At 39.1% G+C, this 22235-nt stretch overlaps 1 protein-coding gene and 1 long non-coding RNA gene across 2 annotated transcripts in view; one reads left to right on the top strand and one right to left on the bottom strand.

The window, feature by feature from the left end:
* Positions 1 to 22235, bottom strand: part of LOC109908485 (potassium voltage-gated channel subfamily KQT member 4) — a 123616-nt gene that overhangs the window by 74771 nt on the left and 26610 nt on the right. The gene's annotated exons all lie outside the window — the stretch shown is intronic.
* The window catches only part of LOC116354522 (uncharacterized), a 29243-nt gene continuing 28744 nt past the window's right edge, over positions 21737 to 22235 (top strand). Inside the window, exon 1 of the long non-coding RNA XR_004203858.1 lies at positions 21737 to 21825. This is a non-coding gene — a long non-coding RNA (uncharacterized LOC116354522). The remainder of the gene's footprint in view (positions 21826 to 22235) is intronic.

The raw sequence follows: 22235 nt of genomic DNA, 5'->3' as shown, positions 1-22235 counted from the left end.
AAATAAATAGAAACAGTACGGGGATGAGGTAGGTGAAAAGGGTGGGCTATTTACCAATAGACTATGTACAGCTGCAGCGATCGGTTAGCTGCTCAGATAGCTGATGTTTGAAGTTGGTGAGGGAGATAAAAGTCTCCAACTTCAGCGATTTTTGCAATTCGTTCCAGTCACAGGCAGCAGAGTACTGGAACGAAAGGCGGCCAAATGAGGTGTTGGCTTTAGGGATGATCAGTGAGATACACCTGCTGGAGCGCGTGCTACGGATGGGTGTTGCCATCGTGACCAGTGAGCTGAGATAAGGCGGAGCTTTACCTAGCATAGACTTGTAGATGACCTGGAGCCAGTGGGTCTGGCGACGAATATGTAGCGAGGGCCAGCCGACTAGAGCATACAAGTCGCAGTGGTGGGTAGTATAAGGTGCTTTAGTGACAAAACGGATGGCACTGTGATAGACTGCATCCAGTTTGCTGAGTAGAGTGTTGGAAGCCATTTTGTAGATGACATCGCCGAAGTCGAGGATCGGTAGGATAGTCAGTTTTACTAGGGTAAGCTTGGCGGCTTGAGTGAAGGAGGCTTTGTTGCGGAATAGAAAGCCGACTCTTGATTTGATTTTCGATTGGAGATGTTTGATATGAGTCTGGAAGGAGAGTTTGCAGTCTAGCCAGACACCTAGGTACTTATAGACGTCCACATATTCTAGGTCGGAACCATCCAGGGTGGTGATGCTAGTCGGGCATGCAGGTGCAGGCAGCGACCGGTTGAAAAGCATGCATTTGGTTTTACTAGCGTTTAAGAGCAGTTGGAGGCCACGGAAGGAGTGTTGTATGGCATTGAAGCTTGTTTGGAGGTTAGATAGCACAGTGTCCAAAGACTGGCCGAAAGTATATAGAATGGTGTCGTCTGCGTAGAGGTGGATCAGGGAATCGCCCGCAGCAAGAGCAACATCATTGATATACACAGAGAAAAGAGTCGGCCCGAGAATTGAACCCTGTGGCACCCCCATAGAGACTGCCAGAGGACCGGACAGCATGCCCTCCGATTTGACACACTGAACTCTGTCTGCAAAGTAATTGGTGAACCAGGCAAGGCAGTCATCCGAAAAACCGAGGCTACTGAGTCTGCCGATAAGAATATGGTGATTGACAGAGTCGAAAGCCTTGGCGAGGTCGATGAAGACGGCTGCACAGTACTGTCTTTTATCGATGGCGGTTATGATGTCGTTTAGTACCTTGAGTGTGGCTGAGGTGCACCCATGACCGGCTCGGAAACCAGACTACAGTAGAAGGCTACAGTAGAAAGCCCTGCCATCTCCCTGTCAGGTAGACAACACTACAGTAGAACCCCCTGCCATCTCCCCATCTCCCTGTCAGGCAGACGACACTACAGTAGAAAGCCCTGCCATCTCCCTGTCAGGTAGACAACACTACAGTAGAACCCCCTGCCATCTCCCCATCTCCCTGTCAGGCAGATGACACTACAGTAGAACCCCCTGCCATCTCCCCATCAGGCAGATGACACTACAGTAGAAAGCCCTGCCATCTCCCTGTCAGGTAGACAACACTACAGCAGAAAGCCCTGCCATCTCCCCATCTCCCTGTCAGGTAGACGACACTACAGTAGAAAGCCCTGGTATCTCCCCATCTCCCTGTCAGGTAGACGACACTACAGTAGAACCCCCTGCCATCTCCCCATCTCCCTGTCAGGCAGACGACACTACAGTAGAAAGCCCTGCCATCTCCCCATCAGGTAGACGACACTACAGTAGAAAGCCCTGCTATCTCCACTGGTATTATTACAGAGACGACTTGGCTAATGTCTTTATCTGACGACTTCAAACATGAAGCCTGAACATGACATGAAAGACTAGTGTTTAGCTGGGCCTGCCTGTCAGCCTGCATGTGTGTGTGGAAACACAACCCAGAACCACGTGTTAGAGGTGACATCATTGTCCTCTGACTCCAGAACCACGTGTTAGAGGTGACATCATCATCCTCAGACTCCAGAACCACGTGTTAGAGATGACATCATCATCCTCAGACTCCAGAACCACGTGTTAGAGATGACATCATCATCCTCAGACTCCTGAACCACGTGTTAGAGGTGACATCATCATCATCAGACTCCAGAACCACGTGTTAGAGGTGACATCATCATCATCAGACTCCAGAACCACATGTTAGAGGTGACATCATCATACTCAGACACCAGAACCACATGTCAGAGGTGATATCATCATACTCAGACTCCAGAATCACGTGTTAGAGGTGACATCATCGTCCTCCGACTCCAGAACCACGTGTTAGAGGTGACATCATCATCATCAGACTCCAGAACCACGTGTTAGAGGTGACATCATCATCATCAGACTCCAGAACCACATGTTAGAGGTGACATCATCATACTCAGACACCAGAACCACATGTTAGAGGTGACATCATCGTCCTCAGACTCCAGTACAGCCATTAAAACCAACATGGAGACTTAGAATGTATGTCTCAAATGGCACACTATATAGTGCACTACATTTGATAGGGCTCTGGTCAAAAGTAGTGCACTGTATAGGGTGCCATTTGGGACAGAGACTCAGACTCTCTTTTCTCAATGGTTGACCAACCTTTCCTTTACCGGTGTCTATAGGAGAGTTGGTTATCCAGTAGCAAAACCTCTGCCCTGCAAACCCACTATCTGACCCGTCTAAGAACGCTGGGTATGGAAACCCTTAAAATAGACCCTTATAAATCCCTGAGGACACCACGAAAGAGCGTAATTTTGTTGTTGCCTTTTTGTTCAAAAGTAGTAAGCAAAATGGAAACAACAAGAACAACAACCCTCCCCATGCTTTATGCTGTGCACTGTGTGTTTGGATACTGCACACTTGAAGTCGATGACATCAAATCTGCCAATGTGTACCATCCCAATGAGCCAGTAGATAGAACATACAGTTGTGGCCAAAGGTTTTGAGAATGACACAAATATTAATTTCCACAAAGTTTGCTGTTTCAGTGTCTTTCGATATTTTTGTCAGATGTTACTATGGAATACTGAAGTATAATTACAAGCATTTCATAAGTGCCAAAGGCTTTTATTCACAATTACATGAAGTTTCCTGGCCATGGACCCAAAATATTGATGTTTTGTTTTGTTCACTTTTGCCTTATGGCAAGGTGCTCCATCATGCTGGAAAAGGCATTGTTTGTCACCAAACTGTTCCTGGATGGTTCATGGCTGTGTTCTTAGGCAAAATTGTGAGTGAGCCCACTCCCTTGGCTGAGAAGCAACCCCACACATGAATGGTCTCAGGATGCTTTAGTGTTGGCATGACACAGGACTGATGGTAGCACTCACCTTGTCTTCTCCGGACAAGCTTTTTCCGGAAGCCCCAAACAATCGGAAAGGGGATTCATCAGAGAAAATGACTTTACCCCAGTCCTCAGCAGTCCAATCCCTGTACCTTTTGCATAATATCAGTCTGTCCCTGATGTTTTTCCTGGAGAGAAGTGGCTTCTTTGCATCTGAATCAACTTTAGGAGACGGTCCTGGCGCTTGCTGGACTTTCTTGGGCGCCCTGAAGCCTTCTTCACAACAATTGAACCGCTCTCCTTGAAGTTCTTGATGATCAGATAAATGGTTGATTTAGGTGCAATCTTACTGGCAGCAATATCCTTGCCTGTGAAGACTTTTTTGTGCAAAGTAATGATGACAGCACGTGTTTCCTTGCAGGTAACCATGGTCGACAGAGAAAGAACAATGATTCCAAGCACCACCCTCCTTTTGAAGCTTCCAGTCTGTTATTCGAACTCAATCAGCATGACAGAGTGATCTCCCGCCTCGTCAACATTCACACCTGTGTTAACGAGAGAATCACTGACATGATGTCAGCTGGTCCTTTTGTGGCAGGGCTGAAATGCAGTGGAATTTTTCAATTTTTTATTCAGTTCATTTGCATGGCAAAGAGGGACTTTGCAATTCATCTGATCACTCTTCATAACATTCTGGAGTGTATGCAAATTGACATCATACAAACTGAGGCAGCCGATTTCGTGAAAATTTATATTTGTGTCATTCTCAAAACTTTTGACCACGGCTGTACATAAACATTTAATGAAACCTCTTTCAACACCTGGAAAGTGTAATCTCTCCCTCACTTTCCTCTTCGCCCCTCCTCTCCTCTGAGCAGGGGATGAATCTCTGCCAGGATCAGAGTGGGCCACTTCTCAGTCTCCCTCTCTGTCTATCTTTCTCTCTGTCTCAGTATCTCTGTCTCCCTCTCTCTCTGTCTCAGTATCTGTCTCCCTCTGTCTCAGTATCTCTGTCTCTCTCTCTCTCTCTCTGTCTCCCTCTCTCTCTCTGTCTCAGTATCTCTGTCTCCCCTCTCTGTCTCCCTCTCTCTCTCTGTCTCAGCATCTCTGTCTCCCCTCCCTGTCTCCTTCTCTCTCTGCCTCCCCTCTGTCTCCCTCTCTCTGTCTCCCCTCTCTGTCAATTCAATTCAATTCAAGGGGCTTTATTGGCATGGGAAACATGTGGGATCCCACTTCTGACACCAGTGTAATGAAACAGCAGGGAGCAGGTCTCGAACCCTCGAACTTGGAGCCCGAGTTCCGGCGCGCTATCGACTGTGTCGCAAAAGCATGCTCGTGTGGCAGAGTCGATTTCCGCGCTTATAAACCCAGGGTCGTTACAATACAAAATTAAATAAACAATAGAAATTAACAGTAAACATTACACATACAGAAGTTTCAAAACAATAAAGACATTACAAATGTCATATTATGTATATATACTGTGTTGTAACCATGTACATATGGTTATAGTACACAAGGGAAAATAAATAAGCATAAATATGGGTTGTATTTACAATGGTGTTTGTTCTTCACTGGTTGCCCTTTTCTTGTGGCAACAGGTCACAAATCTTGCTGCTGTAATGGCACACTGTGGAATTTCACCCAGTAGATATGGGAGTTTGTCAAAATTGGGTTTGTTTTCGAATTCTTTGTGGATCTGTGTAATCTGAGGGAAATATGTGTCTCTAATATGGTCATACATTGGACAGGAGGTTAGGAAGTGCAGCTCAGTTTCCACCTCATTTTGTGGGCAGTGTGCACATAGCCTGTCTTCTCTTGAGAGCCAGGTCTGCCTTCGGCAGCCTTTCTCAATAGCAAGGTTATGCTCACTGAGTCTGTACATAGTCAAAACTTTCCTTAAGTTTGGGTCAGTCACAGGGGTCAGATATTCTGCCACTGTGTGCTCTCTGTTTAGGGCCAAATAGCATTCTAGTTTGCTCAGTTTTTTTTGTTAATTCTTTCCAATGTGTCAAGTAATTATCTTTTTGTTTTCTCATGATTTGCTTGGGTCTAATTGGACCAGCTTCTCCAGGTTCATCTCTCTGTAGGTGATGGCTTTGTTATGGAAGGTTTGGGAATCGCTTCCTTTTAGGTGGTTGTAGAATTTAGCTGCTCTTTTCTGGATTTTGATAATTAGTGGGTATCGGCCTAATTCTGCTCTGCATGCATTATTTGGTGTTCTACGTTGTACACGGGGGATATTTTTGCAGAATTCTGCATGCAGAGTCTCAATTTGGTGTTTGTCCCATTTAGTGAAATCTTGGTTGGGGAGCGGACCCCAGACCTCACAACCATCTCTCTCTCTGTGTCTCAGTATCTCTGCCCCCCCCCCTCTCTCTCTCTCGCCGTGCCCCTCTTTTCAATCAATTAGGTGACAGGCCATGGAAGGATGAAAGAGGAAAGATAATACTTCTCTGAATTATTCATCCCTTTCAGACAATCTCTCCCCCTGTCCACCTTCCTCTCTCTCTCCCCCTGTCCACCTTCCTCTCTCTCTCCCCCTGTCCACCTTCCTCTCTCTCTCCCCCTGTCCACCTTCCTCTCTCTCTATCCCTGTCCACCTTCCTCTCTCTCTCCCCCTGTCCACCTTCCTCTCTCTCTCCCCCTGTCCACCTTCCTCTCTCTCTCCCCCTGTCCACCTTCCTCTCTCTCTCCCCCTGTCCACCTTCCTCTCTCTCTCCCCGTGTCCACCTTCCTCTCTCTCTCCCCCTGTCCACCTTCCTCTCTCTCTCCCCGTGTCCACCTTCCTCTCTCTCTCCCCGTGTCCACCTTCCTCTCTCTCTCCCCGTGTCCACCTTCCTCTCTCTCTATCCCTGTCCACCTTCCTCTCTCTCTATCCCTGTCCACCTTCCTCTCTCTCTCCCCCTGTCCACCTTCCTCTCTCTCTCCCCCTGTCCACCTTCCTCTCTCTCTCCCCCTGTCCACCTTCCTCTCTCTCTCCCCCTGTCCACCTTCCTCTCTCTCTCCCCTGTCCACCTTCCTCTCTCTCTCCCCGTGTCCACCTTCCTCTCTCTCTCCCCCTGTCCACCTTCCTCTCTCTCTCCCCCTTTCTTCATCCGTTTCCCCATCTATCCCCCTCCTTCACACTGTTCCAGTGCAGCGTTGGCCAGAGTTCACAGTGATTGAGCCTTAGTCCTGAGGGAGAGGTTTGCTGATTTGCTGTCCTCCATCACACGGCTGCTGTGTAGGCCTATGTGACGTTCCACACTACCCCCATCGTCATCCGATCTGAGCTCCACTAAAGGCCAGAGGACCATCACTCGGACATTACTGAGGAAACTGACTGGGGACATTTTTGACAAGCGGGGCCGAAATGATCGATTGACCAGTAAAGGGAATAGGAATAGAGAGAGGGTGTAGCTGAGAGCGAGAGAGATAAAGAAAGAGAGAGAGAGAAAGAGGGGGGGTATGAAAAGAGCGAGGGAAAGAGAGTAAGAGAAAGAAAGAGGTGGTGGGCAGAGTTAAACAGACAAACAAAGGGGAGAGATAAATGGTCAGAGACAGACAGAGAGAAAAGAGGATGATTGCCAGAGTGAGAGAGTGAGAGAAAGAGATGAAGTCTGTGAGGTCTCATCACACACCTGCTGACATGGCTTTAATCTCAGGGCCAAGACACAGGCTATCGAGGCCACCAGAGCACTGAGCAGCCCTCTAACCAAAACAGCACAGGGAACTTAAGACATCTAATGCGCATTCCTTTCTCAAATATATAAATATTTAATCTCCTCTGCATAGTGGCCATATCCGAATACCCATAGTAGCATACTATATACAGAGCCTTCAGAAAGTATTCACACCCCTTGACTTATTCCAGATTTTGTTGTGTTACAGCTTGAATTCAAAATGGATTACATTTTTTTTTTTAAATGTCCTCACCCATCTACACACAATACCCCACAATGACAAAGTGAAAACATGTTTTTTGACAATTTTGACAATTTATTGAAAATGAAAAACAGACATATCTAATTTACTTACCTATTCACACCCCTATAAAGACAATACTTTGTGAAATCACCATTGGCCTGGATTACAGCTGTGAGTCTTTATGGGTACGTCTCTAAGCTTTACACACCTGGATTGTTCAACATTTGCCCATTATTCTTCTCAAAATTCTTCGAGCTCTGTCAAATTGTGCCAGCAGCATACCACCCTGCATACCACTGCTGGCTTGCTTCTGAAGCTAAGCAGGGTTGGTCCTGGTCAGTTCCTGGATGGGAGACCAGATGCTGCTGGAAGTGGTGTTGGAGGGCCAGTAGGAGGCACTCTTTCCTCTGGTCTAAAAAAAATATCCCCATGGCAGTGATTGAGGACGCTGCCCTGTGTAGGGTGCTGTCTTCTGGATGGGATGTTAAAACGGGTGTCCTGACTCTCTGAAGTCATTAAAGATCCCATGGCACTTATCGTAAGAGTAGGGGTCTTAACCCTGGTGTCCTGGCTAAATTCCCAATCTGGCCCTCAAACCATCACAGTCACCTAATAATCCCCAGCTTACAATTGGCTCATTCACCCCCCTCCTCTCCCCTGTAACTATTCACCAGGTCATTGCTGCAAATGAGAATGTGTTCTCAGTCAACTTACCTGGTAAAATAATGGATTAAAAATAAAAAAAACAATTGGTTGTTGATGTTTACTAGACAACCATTTTCAGCTCTTGCGGTAGATTTAAGTCAAAACTGTAACTCGGCTACTCAGGAACATTCACTGTCTTCTTGGTAAGCAACTCCAGAGTATATTTAGCCTTGTGTTTTAGGTTATTGTCCTGCTGAAAGGGGAATTAATCTCCCAGTGTCTGGCAGAAAGCAGACTGAACCAGATTTACCTCTAGGATCTTGTCTGTGCTTAGCTCCATTCTGTTTCTGTTTAATCCTGAAAAACTCCAGAGTCCTTAATGATTACAAGCACACCCCAAAAATGATGCAGCCACTACTATGCTTGAAAATATGCAGAGTGGTACTCAGTAATGTGTTGTATTAGATTTGCCCCAAACATAACACTTTGTATTCCGGACAAAAAGTTAATTGCTTTGCTATATTTTTTGCAGTATTACTTTAGTGCTTTGTTGCAAACAGGATTCATGTTTTGGAATATTTTCATTCTGTACAGGCTTCCTTATTTTTACTCTGTCAATTAGGTTAGTATTGTGAAGTAACTACAATGTTGTTGATCCATCCTCAGTTCTCTCTTATCACTGCCATTCAACTCTGTAACTGTTTTCAAGTCACCTTTGGCCTCATAGTGAAATCCCTGAGCGGTTTCCTTCCTCTCTGGCAAGTGAGTTGCGAAGGACACCGGTATCTTTGTAGTGCGTGGGTATATTGATACACCATCCAAAATGTAATTAATAAACTTCACCATGCTCAAAGGAATATTCAATGTCTGCCTTTCAATTTTTACCAATAGGTGCCCTTCTTTGCGAATCATTGGAAAACCTCCCTGGTCTTTGTGGTTCAATCTGTGTTTGAAATGCACTGCTTGATTCAGGGACCTTATAGATAATTGTGTGTGGGGGGGTACAGAGATTAGATACTGATTAAAAAATCATGTTAAACACTATTATTGCAGTCCATGAAACTTATGTGACTTGTTAAGCCCATTTTTACACCAGAACCTGCCATAACAAAGGGCTTAAAAACTTATTGACTCAAGACATTTCAGCTTTTCATTTTTTATTCATTTGTAAAAATGCTGAAAAACATAACTCCACTTTGACATTATGTGATATTGTTGGTATGACAGCGACAAAAAAAACATTTTTTAGGCTGTAACACAACAAAATGTGGAAAAAGTCAAGGGGTGTGAAAACTTTCTGAAGGCACTGTACTTAAACTGCATACTATTTACTCATCGTCACATACTACTATTTAGCACATAGTGTTAAGTAAGAAGTGTGCAGTATGCCACGCCCACAATGCAGTAGCAGCTCCTGATTAGATGAGTAGGTTGGGCGGGCCGTGTTGAATTTTACAAATTCAAGAGACATATGCATCACATTAACCAGCCTGATAATAGCTCACTTCCAATTTGATTAATTTCTCTAAACTCTGAATAGAATAAGAATTGAGTTATAGGCCTACTCCTGCTGGTTATAGGCAGAATATCTCATTCAACCTATACCAGAGTAGACCATATGGCCCATCTATCCTGTAAAAAAAAAAACTGAAGACAGAAATGGAATTTGGTTCCATTTCAACATTTATTAGTGAAACTAAGGTGCTGTAACATAAAAATGTAATCAAATAGTCTAGTACACACCAGAACTATTAAATCAAATAGTCTAGTACACACCAGAACTATTAAATCAAATAGTCTAGTACACACACCAGAACTATTAAATCAAATAGTCTAGTACACACACCAGAACTATTAAATCAAATAGTATAGTACACACCAGAACTATTAAATCAAATAGTCTAGTACACACCAGAACTATTAAATCAAATAGTATAGTACACACACCAGAACTATTAAATCAAATAGTATAGTACACACCAGAACTATTAAATCAAATAGTCTAGTACACACACCAGAACTATTAAATCAAATAGTATAGTACACACACCAGAACTATTAAATCAAATAGTATAGTACACACACCAGAACTATTAAATCAAATAGTCTAGTACACACCAGAACTATTAAATCAAATAGTCTAGTACACACCAGAACTATTAAATTAAATAGTCTAGTACACACCAAAACTATTAAATCAAATAGTCTAGGACACACCAGAACTATTAAATCAAGTAGTCTAGTACACACCAGAACTATTAAATCAAATAGTCTAGTACACACACCAGAACTATTAAATCAAATAGTCTAGTACACACCAGAACTATTAAATCAAGTAGTCTAGTACACACCAGAACTATTAAATCAAACAGTCTAGTACACACACCAGAACTATTAAATCAAATAGTCTAGTACACACCAGAACTATTAAATCAAGTAGTCTAGTACACACCAGAACTATTAAATCAAGTAGTCTAGTACACACCAGAACTATTAAATCAAACAGTCTAGTACACACATCAGAACTATTAAATCAAATAGTCTAGTACACACCAGAACTATTAAATCAAACAGTCTAGTACACACACCAGAACTATTAAATCAAACAGTCTAGTACACACACCAGAACTATTAAATCAAATAGTCTAGTACACACCAGAACTATTAAATCAAGTAGTCTAGTACACACCAGAACTATTAAATCAAACAGTCTAGTACACACACCAGAACTATTAAATCAAATAGTCTAGTACACACCAGAACTATTAAATCAAACAGTCTAGTACACACACCAGAACTATTAAATCAAACAGTCTAGTACACACACCAGAACTATTAAATCAAATAGTCTAGTACACACCCGAACTATTAAATCAAATAGTCTAGTACACACCAGAACTATTAAATCAAATAGTCTAGTACACACCAGAACTATTAAATCAAACAGTCTAGTACACACACCAGAACTATTAAATCAAACAGTCTAGTACACACACCAGAACTATTAAATCAAATAGTCTAGTACACACCAGAACTATTAAATCAAATAGTCTAGTACACACCAGAACTATTAAATCAAATAGTCTAGTACACACACCAGAACTATTAAATCAAATAGTCTAGTACACACCAGAACTATTAAATCAAACAGTCTAGTACACACCAGAACTATTAAATCAAATAGTCTAGTACACACACCAGAACTATTAAATCAAATAGTCTAGTACACACCAGAACTATTAAATCAAATAGTCTAGTACACACACCAGAACTATTAAATCAAATAGTCTAGTACACACCAGAACTATTAAATCAAATAGTCTAGTACACACCAGAACTATTAAATCAAATAGTCTAGTACACACCAGAACTATTAAATCAAATAGTCTAGTACACACACCAAACTATTAAATCAAATAGTCTAGTACACACACCAGAACTATTAAATCAAATAGTCTAGTACACACCAGAACTATTAAATCAAATAGTCTAGTACACACACCAGAACTATTAAATCAAATAGTCTAGTACACACCAGAACTATTAAATCAAGTAGTCTAGTACACACACCAGAACTATTAAATCAAGTAGTCTAGTACACACCAGAACTATTAAATCAAATAGTCTAGTACACACCAGAACTATTAAATCAAATAGTCTAGTACACACACCAGAACTATTAAATCAAATAGTCTAGTACACACACCAGAACTATTAAATCAAATAGTCTAGTACACACACCAGAACTATTAAATCAAATAGTCTAGTACACACCAGAACTATTAAATCAAATAGTCTAGTACACACCAGAACTATTAAATCAAATAGTCTAGTACACACCAGAACTATTAAATCAAATAGTCTAGTACACACCAGAACTATTAAATCAAATAGTCTAGTACACACACCAGAACTATTAAATCAAATAGTCTAGTACACACACCAGAACTATTAAATCAAATAGTCTAGTACACACACCAGAACTATTAAATCAAATAGTCTAGTACACACACCAGAACTATTAAATCAAATAGTCTAGTACACACCAGAACTATTAAATCAAATAGTCTAGTACACACCAGAACTATTAAATCAAATAGTCTAGTACACACACCACAACTATTAAATCAAGTAGTCTAGTACACACACCAGAACTATTAAATCAAATAGTCTAGTACACACCAAAACTATTAAATCAAATAGTCTAGTACACACCAGAACTATTAAATCAAGTAGTCTAGTACACACACCAGAACTATTAAATCAAATAGTCTAGTACACACCAGAACTATTAAATCAAATAGTATAGTACACACACCAGAACTATTAAATCAAATAGTATAGTACACACACCAGAACTATTAAATCAAACAGTCTAGTACACACACCAGAACTATTAAATCAAATAGTATAGTACACACACCAGAACTATTAAATCAAATAGTATAGTACACACCAGAACTATTAAATCAAATAGTATAGTACACACCAGAACTATTAAATCAAATAGTCTAGTACACACACCAGAACTATTAAATCAAATAGTCTAGTACACACACCAGAACTATTAAATCAAATAGTCTAGTACACACACCAGAACTATTAAATCAAATAGTCTAGTACACACCAGAACTATTAAATCAAATAGTCTAGTACACACCAGAACTATTAAATCAAATAGTCTAGTACACACCAGAACTATTAAATCAAATAGTCTAGTACACACCAGAACTATTAAATCAAATAGTCTAGTACACACACCAGAACTATTAAATCAAATAGTCTAGTACACACACCAGAACTATTAAATCAAATAGTCTAGTACACACCAGAACTATTAATCAAATAGTCTAGTACACACACCAGAACTATTAAATCAAATAGTCTAGTACACACCAGAACTATTAAATCAAGTAGTCTAGTACACACACCAGAACTATTAAATCAAGTAGTCTAGTACACACCAGAACTATTAAATCAAATAGTCTAGTACACACCAGAACTATTAAATCAAATAGTCTAGTACACACCAGAACTATTAAATCAAATAGTCTAGTACACACACCAGAACTATTAAATCAAATAGTCTAGTACACACACCAGAACTATTAAATCAATAGTATAGTACACACCAGAACTATTAAATCAAATAGTCTAGTACACACCAGAACTATTAAATCAAATAGTATAGTACACACACCAGAACTATTAAATCAAATAGTATAGTACACACCAGAACTATTAAATCAAATAGTCTAGTACACACACCAGAACTATTAAATCAAATAGTATAGTACACACACCAGAACTATTAAATCAAATAGTCTAGTACACACCAGAACTATTAAATCAAATAGTCTAGTACACACCAGAACTATTAAATCAAATAGTCTAGTACACACACCAGAACTATTAAATCAAGTAGTCTAGTACACACACCAGAACTATTAAATCAAATAGTCTAGTACACACCAAAACTATTAAATCAAATAGTCTAGTACACACCAGAACTATTAAATCAAGTAGTCTAGTACACACACCAGAACTATTAAATCAAATAGTCTAGTACACACCAGAACTATTAAATCAAATAGTATAGTACACACACCAGAACTATTAAATCAAATAGTATAGTACACACACCAGAACTATTAAATCAAACAGTCTAGTACACACACCAGAACTATTAAATCAAATAGTATAGTACACACACCAGAACTATTAAATCAAATAGTATAGTACACACCAGAACTATTAAATCAAATAGTATAGTACACACCAGAACTATTAAATCAAATAGTCTAGTACACACACCAGAACTATTAAATCAAATAGTCTAGTACACACACCAGAACTATTAAATCAAATAGTCTAGTACACACACCAGAACTATTAAATCAAATAGTCTAGTACACACCAGAACTATTAAATCAAATAGTCTAGTACACACCAGAACTATTAAATCAAATAGTCTAGTACACACCAGAACTATTAAATCAAATAGTCTAGTACACACCAGAACTATTAAATCAAATAGTCTAGTACACACACCAGAACTATTAAATCAAATAGTCTAGTACACACACCAGAACTATTAAATCAAATAGTCTAGTACACACCAGAACTATTAAATCAAATAGTCTAGTACACACACCAGAACTATTAAATCAAATAGTCTAGTACACACCAGAACTATTAAATCAAGTAGTCTAGTACACACACCAGAACTATTAAATCAAGTAGTCTAGTACACACCAGAACTATTAAATCAAATAGTCTAGTACACACCAGAACTATTAAATCAAATAGTCTAGTACACACCAGAACTATTAAATCAAATAGTCTAGTACACACACCAGAACTATTAAATCAAATAGTCTAGTACACACACCAGAACTATTAAATCAAATAGTATAGTACACACCAGAACTATTAAATCAAATAGTCTAGTACACACCAGAACTATTAAATCAAATAGTATAGTACACACACCAGAACTATTAAATCAAATAGTATAGTACACACCAGAACTATTAAATCAAATAGTCTAGTACACACACCAGAACTATTAAATCAAATAGTATAGTACACACACCAGAACTATTAAATCAAATAGTATAGTACACACACCAGAACTATTAAATCAAATAGTCTAGTACACACCAGAACTATTAAATCAAATAGTCTAGTACACACCAGAACTATTAAATTAAATAGTCTAGTACACACCAAAACTATTAAATCAAATAGTCTAGGACACACCAGAACTATTAAATCAAGTAGTCTAGTACACACCAGAACTATTAAATCAAATAGTCTAGTACACACACCAGAACTATTAAATCAAATAGTCTAGTACACACCAGAACTATTAAATCAAGTAGTCTAGTACACACCAGAACTATTAAATCAAACAGTCTAGTACACACACCAGAACTATTAAATCAAATAGTCTAGTACACACCAGAACTATTAAATCAAGTAGTCTAGTACACACCAGAACTATTAAATCAAGTAGTCTAGTACACACCAGAACTATTAAATCAAACAGTCTAGTACACACATCAGAACTATTAAATCAAATAGTCTAGTACACACCAGAACTATTAAATCAAACAGTCTAGTACACACACCAGAACTATTAAATCAAACAGTCTAGTACACACACCAGAACTATTAAATCAAATAGTCTAGTACACACCAGAACTATTAAATCAAGTAGTCTAGTACACACCAGAACTATTAAATCAAACAGTCTAGTACACACACCAGAACTATTAAATCAAATAGTCTAGTACACACCAGAACTATTAAATCAAACAGTCTAGTACACACACCAGAACTATTAAATCAAACAGTCTAGTACACACACCAGAACTATTAAATCAAATAGTCTAGTACACACCCGAACTATTAAATCAAATAGTCTAGTACACACCAGAACTATTAAATCAAATAGTCTAGTACACACCAGAACTATTAAATCAAACAGTCTAGTACACACACCAGAACTATTAAATCAAACAGTCTAGTACACACACCAGAACTATTAAATCAAATAGTCTAGTACACACCAGAACTATTAAATCAAATAGTCTAGTACACACCAGAACTATTAAATCAAATAGTCTAGTACACACACCAGAACTATTAAATCAAATAGTCTAGTACACACCAGAACTATTAAATCAAACAGTCTAGTACACACCAGAACTATTAAATCAAATAGTCTAGTACACACACCAGAACTATTAAATCAAATAGTCTAGTACACACCAGAACTATTAAATCAAATAGTCTAGTACACACACCAGAACTATTAAATCAAATAGTCTAGTACACACCAGAACTATTAAATCAAATAGTCTAGTACACACCAGAACTATTAAATCAATAGTCTAGTACACACCAGAACTATTAAATCAAATAGTCTAGTACACACACCAAAACTATTAAATCAAATAGTCTAGTACACACACCAGAACTATTAAATCAAATAGTCTAGTACACACCAGAACTATTAAATCAAATAGTCTAGTACACACACCAGAACTATTAAATCAAATAGTCTAGTACACACCAGAACTATTAAATCAAGTAGTCTAGTACACACACCAGAACTATTAAATCAAGTAGTCTAGTACACACCAGAACTATTAAATCAAATAGTCTAGTACACACCAGAACTATTAAATCAAATAGTCTAGTACACACACCAGAACTATTAAATCAAATAGTCTAGTACACACACCAGAACTATTAAATCAAATAGTCTAGTACACACACCAGAACTATTAAATAAAATAGTCTAGTACACACCAGAACTATTAAATCAAATAGTCTAGTACACACCAGAACTATTAAATCAAATAGTCTAGTACACACCAGAACTATTAAATCAAATAGTCTAGTACACACCAGAACTATTAAATCAAATAGTCTAGTACACACACCAGAACTATTAAATCAAATAGTCTAGTACACACACCAGAACTATTAAATCAAATAGTCTAGTACACACACCAGAACTATTAAATCAAATAGTCTAGTACACACACCAGAACTATTAAATCAAATAGTCTAGTACACACCAGAACTATTAAATCAAATAGTCTAGTACACACCAGAACTATTAAATCAAATAGTCTAGTACACACACCACAACTATTAAATCAAGTAGTCTAGTACACACACCAGAACTATTAAATCAAATAGTCTAGTACACACCAAAACTATTAAATCAAATAGTCTAGTACACACCAGAACTATTAAATCAAGTAGTCTAGTACACACACCAGAACTATTAAATCAAATAGTCTAGTACACACCAGAACTATTAAATCAAATAGTATAGTACACACACCAGAACTATTAAATCAAATAGTATAGTACACACACCAGAACTATTAAATCAAACAGTCTAGTACACACACCAGAACTATTAAATCAAATAGTATAGTACACACACCAGAACTATTAAATCAAATAGTATAGTACACACCAGAACTATTAAATCAAATAGTATAGTACACACCAGAACTATTAAATCAAATAGTCTAGTACACACACCAGAACTATTAAATCAAATAGTCTAGTACACACACCAGAACTATTAAATCAAATAGTCTAGTACACACACCAGAACTATTAAATCAAATAGTCTAGTACACACCAGAACTATTAAATCAAATAGTCTAGTACACACCAGAACTATTAAATCAAATAGTCTAGTACACACCAGAACTATTAAATCAAATAGTCTAGTACACACCAGAACTATTAAATCAAATAGTCTAGTACACACACCAGAACTATTAAATCAAATAGTCTAGTACACACACCAGAACTATTAAATCAAATAGTCTAGTACACACACCAGAACTATTAAATCAAATAGTCTAGTACACACACCAGAACTATTAAATCAAATAGTCTAGTACACACCAGAACTATTAAATCAAATAGTCTAGTACACACCAGAACTATTAAATCAAATAGTCTAGTACACACACCAGAACTATTAAATCAAGTAGTCTAGTACACACACCAGAACTATTAAATCAAATAGTCTAGTACACACCAAAACTATTAAATCAAATAGTCTAGTACACACCAGAACTATTAAATCAAGTAGTCTAGTACACACACCAGAACTATTAAATCAAATAGTCTAGTACACACCAGAACTATTAAATCAAATAGTATAGTACACACACCAGAACTATTAAATCAAATAGTATAGTACACACACCAGAACTATTAAATCAAACAGTCTAGTACACACACCAGAACTATTAAATCAAATAGTATAGTACACACACCAGAACTATTAAATCAAATAGTCTAGTACACACCAGAACTATTAAATCAAATAGTATAGTACACACCAGAACTATTAAATCAAATAGTCTAGTACACACCAGAACTATTAAATCAAATAGTCTAGTACACACCAGAACTATTAAATCAAATAGTATAGTACACACCAGAACTATTAAATCAAATAGTCTAGTACACACCAGAACTATTAAATCAAATAGTCTAGTACACACACCAGAACTATTAAATCAAACAGTCTAGTACACACACCAGAACTATTAAATCAAATAGTCTAGTACACACACCAGAACTATTAAATCAAATAGTATAGTACACACCAGAACTATTCAATCAAATAGTATAGTACACACCAGAACTATTAAATCAAATAGTATAGTACACACCAGAACTATGAAAGGCAGAAGAAGTTCGAATTAATAAAAAGTAAACATAAGCACTGATAAATTCATAATAATAAACATAAGCACTGATAAATTCATAATAATAAACATAAGCACTGATAAATTCATAATAATAAACATAAGCACTGATAAATTCATAATAATAAACATAAGCACTGATAAATTCATAATAATAAACATAAGCACTGATAAATTCATAATAAACATAAGCACTGATAAATTCATAATAAACATAAGCACTGATAATTGGAAACGAGATCAGAATGACTGCTAAGTCTTGATCCATAAATTAAATAATGAAATTGGGAGCCTAGAATACAAAACAAAAATTCTAAATGTTCAACTCAAAAGGCCTTATCATTACATCAATAACACATCCAAGTCCTGAGTTCTCGGTTCGGACACATTCAGAAATCAAAAGATGCTTTAGTATTTTGTTTAAACCCTCTGACGAAGGCCAAGAGCACAAGAAACACTTTTCAGTGAGAACATAAATCCAAGACTGTTGTCCAAGCCGACGTGAGTATGACATCCGGGAATTTAAAGTATACTTGATTTTCCAAATGTTGCATACTATTAAAACATATTTTTTCGTATACTGAAATGGCCTACTATTTAGGTCACAAGTATGGGTATTCGGACACAAGCCACTGCCTTGAAGTACTTGTCACACCACATCGTTATTCTCCACTGGTTGAAATCCTTCATTAGATTCTTTCAAAATAATTCAGTAAAGGAAAAATAGGTACCACAGAAAAACGAATGGCCGTATTTCCTGAAGATTTCTTGAAACTTAGACCCTGACTGTAAAAATGTCACGAGGGGTAGAATAATCTTGGTAGTGAACAGAAGCAGCGGATGTTGCAGTATCTGAAGGCTGACCGTGGTGCGTCCCAGATGACATGACTTTTGAGAAAAATGTATACGGTATAGGCAGTGTTTTCTCCTGCCTCCCCTCATCATAGAGCCTGTTAACAAGGACTAACCTGCAGAGTCAGGTAAACAGGTAGAGAGAGGGCAGGAGCAAGAGAGAGAGGGGGGGAGAGAAGGAGGGATGGAAAAGGAGGGACAAAGAAGAAAGGGCAAGACAGAGGAAGGAGATAAAGTTAGAGAGAAAGGGGAGACAGTAGAGGAGGAGAGGAGAAAGAAAGAGGGATGGGTGGTGATGGATAAAGGTGGCGTTGGGAAAGAAAGAGGGATGGGCCTCCAGAGTGGTGCAGCGGTCTAAGGCACTGCACATTGCTGCGGCTGGCTACTGCCTCTTCCAAGCCCGTTGGGTAGTTGCAGCGATGAGACAAGATCATAATATGATGAAATTGGAGAGAAAAAGGGGGTAAAAAGAAAAGAATTAATACAAAATAAAAAAAGGATGAATGGTAATGGAGAAAGGTGACGTTGAGAAAGAAAGCAGAAGGAGGGGAAGTAGAAAGACAGATGAAGTGAGAGCAACTGAGAAAGACAGAAAAATAGAGGACAGAGGAGAGGAAATAGAGGAAGGGTTGGGTTGAGTAATAATACCAAACAGAAAGAGAACTGGAATAACCCAGAGAATAACTGTTATTTCAGGGGAATAAGTCTACTGCAGTGAGATACAGCCTACAGCCTACAGCCTTCAGGCTACTGCAGGGAGATACAGCCTACAATCTACTACAGTGCCTCCAGCCTACTGCAGTGAGATACAGCCTATTGCAGTGAGATACAGCCTACAGCCTACAGCCTACTGCAGTGAGATACAGCCTATTGCAGTGAGATACAGCCTACTGCAGTGAGATACAGCCTATTGCAGTGAGATACAGCCTACAGCCTACTGCAGTGAGATACAGCCTATTGCAGTGAGATACAGCCTACTGCAGTGAGATACAGCCATGCACAGTTGTCTTGTCAAACAAATAACCCTATAGGTCTGCTTCAGACGTGGAAAATCATGCTACTCATGAGTACAGCAACACGTTGTGATATGGCACAATACAATTCTGTGGATCGAATTTGACCCAAGTAATTAATTAAGCAAAGTCAGCCTACCATAAATACGTCTGTACTACGTACAGTTCCATTTACAACCAAGAAAGCAATAGGCAACCAAGAAAACCACAATAGAATGAGTCATTTTCCATGATGAAACATACCCATATGTACACTGAACAAAAATATAAACGCAACATGTAGAAGTGTTTGTCCCATGTTTCATTAGCTGAAAGAAAATATCCCAGAAGTCTTCCATGTGCACATAAAGCTTATTAACTGTCAAATGTTGTGCACACATTTGTTTACATCCCTATTAGTGAGCATTTCTTTGCAAGATATTCCATTCACCTGACAGATGTGGCATATCAAGAAGCTGATTAAACAGCATGATCATTACCCAGATTCATCTTGTACTGAGGCCAATATAAGGTCGCTCTAAAATGTACAGTTTTGTTACACAACTCAATGCCACAGATGTCTCAAGTTTTGAGGGAGCGTGCATTTGGCATGCTGACTGCTGGAATGTTCACCAGAGCTGATGTCATAGAATTGAATGTGCATTTCTCTACTATAAGCTGCCCCCAACATAGTTTTAGAGAATTTGGCAGTACGTCCATCTGGCCTAACAACCACAGACCACGTGTAACCACACCAGCCCAGGATCTCCACATCCGGCTTTTTCACATGCGGGATCGTCTGAGACCAGCCACCCGAAACTGTGGGTTTGCACAAAGTGAAAAGAACAACCTTTGGCAGTCTCAAACTCTTTTAAATGTGTGTTCGTTAAATAATGGTGGTCAGTATATATTTTTTTGTGAAATAAAAATATGAAATCCTGGAACACTGAAGCGAACACAGTTTTTTCCAGACATTGTAAAAGTGATGGAATTAGCCCCCCCCCCCCCTTCTAATGTGTTAAGAAATAGTGGTGTCGTAATAGTATGTAATAGTCTGAGCTGTTGGAGAGCAAAGTGTTGATGGTTACTCTCAATCACACGCACACACACACACACACACGCACCGTACCAGTTGCCGAAGGTGACAGTATCCACCAACCAAACCGTGACACACTCTAGCTCTTTGTATATAAACAGGATTTAACATTCATAGGCACAGCATCTCAGAACCTTTTAACTGAGTGACTCTTCAAAGAACGTCTAAGACTCAATCCCAAATGGCACCCTATTCCCTATACAGTGCACTACTTTTGACCAGGGCGCATAGGGCACTATGTAGGGAATATGGTGCCATTTGGGGAACAGCCTCTCTCTCAACAGGGCACAATACATTTCCCGGTAGGACTGCAATTGTATGTAGATCTTTACAGGCAGTCTTCTCTCTTGACGCCATGGTCCCCCTCCAGCTATCTGCCCCATCCCCAGGACCTGACAGGTTTGACTGTAAACTGTAACTTTGACTTAAGACAGGGGAGTGGGGAACTTAATCACGGTGGTGACTGTTGTGAGTCCCAAATGGCACCCTATTCCCTATATAGTACACTACTTTTAACCAGAGCCCTATGAGTCCTTGTCAAAAAGTAGTGCACTATAAAGGCACTAGGATGTCATTTGGGATGCATCATTCATTTCACAATTCTGAGGAAGCCTGGCTGGGGGATTTCAGCTGGGATAGTTCAAAAGGGGGACTTCTAGAGGAAGTAATTGTAGGTCACATTTCCTTTTTTGTAATGGCTGGTGATCCTGCACCTTTGACCATTGTCTAAGAGCACATGGACTTCGTCATCATTAGTGCTTCGCAAAGCTCAGGTCAGCTAACCTCAAGTCAATCGAGTGTGTCTGTGTGTGTCTGTGTGTGTGTGTTTCTGTCTGTGTGTGTGTGTGTGTCCTTGTGTAGGTGTTTTCACTTTCGTGCATGTGTGTGCATGCATGCATATTCATGGGTCTTTTTGTTAGTGTTTTTATGTGACTGTGTGTGTGGGTCTGTGTGCTGCATATGCCTGTGTGTGTTTTATCATACAGCGTATACATGGCTGACCAGTTATATTGGCCTCCCTGTTCTGGGCGCAGCATAAATAATATTTGAACGTAATGACTGTGCTATAATGACACAGGCGACTGCCACACTCATGATATTGTTTTCCTTTCTGTCTCCCTGTTAACTGTTATTCTCAGGGTTACTCCAGTTCTCCTATTCCCCTGAAATCACTGTTATTCTC

The sequence above is a fragment of the Oncorhynchus kisutch genome, linkage group LG17, assembly GCF_002021735.2.
Source record: "Oncorhynchus kisutch isolate 150728-3 linkage group LG17, Okis_V2, whole genome shotgun sequence".
NCBI lineage: Eukaryota > Metazoa > Chordata > Actinopteri > Salmoniformes > Salmonidae > Oncorhynchus > Oncorhynchus kisutch.
This window is presented reverse-complemented; position numbering and strand designations above follow the sequence as displayed.